The sequence below is a fragment of the Phalaenopsis equestris genome, unplaced genomic scaffold (assembly GCF_001263595.1).
Source record: "Phalaenopsis equestris unplaced genomic scaffold, ASM126359v1 Scaffold000287, whole genome shotgun sequence".
Classification (NCBI taxonomy): Eukaryota; Viridiplantae; Streptophyta; class Magnoliopsida; order Asparagales; family Orchidaceae; genus Phalaenopsis; species Phalaenopsis equestris.
In genome coordinates, this window is record NW_018164729.1 from 247,204 (window position 1) to 247,865 (window position 662).

Genomic DNA, 662 nt, shown 5'->3' on the forward strand with positions numbered 1-662 from the left:
AATTAAGGACTAAATTTGTTTCTTCACAGTGCTTAAGAACTTTTGATAAATGTTCTAAACATGAGTCAAATGAAGTTCCAAACACTGAAAAATCATTCATAAATACTTCAATCCCTTTTTTAATTAAATCAAAAAAAATTGCCATCATACATATTTGAAATGTAGCATGGGCATTACATAAACCAAAGGGCATTCTTCTAAAAGCAAATGTACCTTAAGGACTAGTAAAAGTAGTTTTCTCTTGATCCTCAGAAGTTTTTTGTATTTGGTGATAACCGGTATATCCATCCAGAAAATAAAAGTATTTATGCCCAGCTAGTTTATCTAGCATTTGATCTAGAAAGGGAAGTGGAAAATGATCTTTCCTAGTGGCGAGATTTAAATTTCTATAATCAATGCATATTCGGCACCTTGTGACTTATCTAGTATGTATTAACTCATTATGTTCATTCATAGTCACAATTATTCCTCATTTCTTATGAACGCAATGAATTGGACTAACTCATGCACTATCTGAAATAAGGTAGATAATTCCAGCATCTAACCACATTAAAATTTCTTTCTTTAAAATTTCTTTCATAACATGATTCAATCTCCTTTGCGGATCAGCCCTGGCTTTGCAGTTCTCTTCCATATGAATTCTATGCATCATATGAATTCTA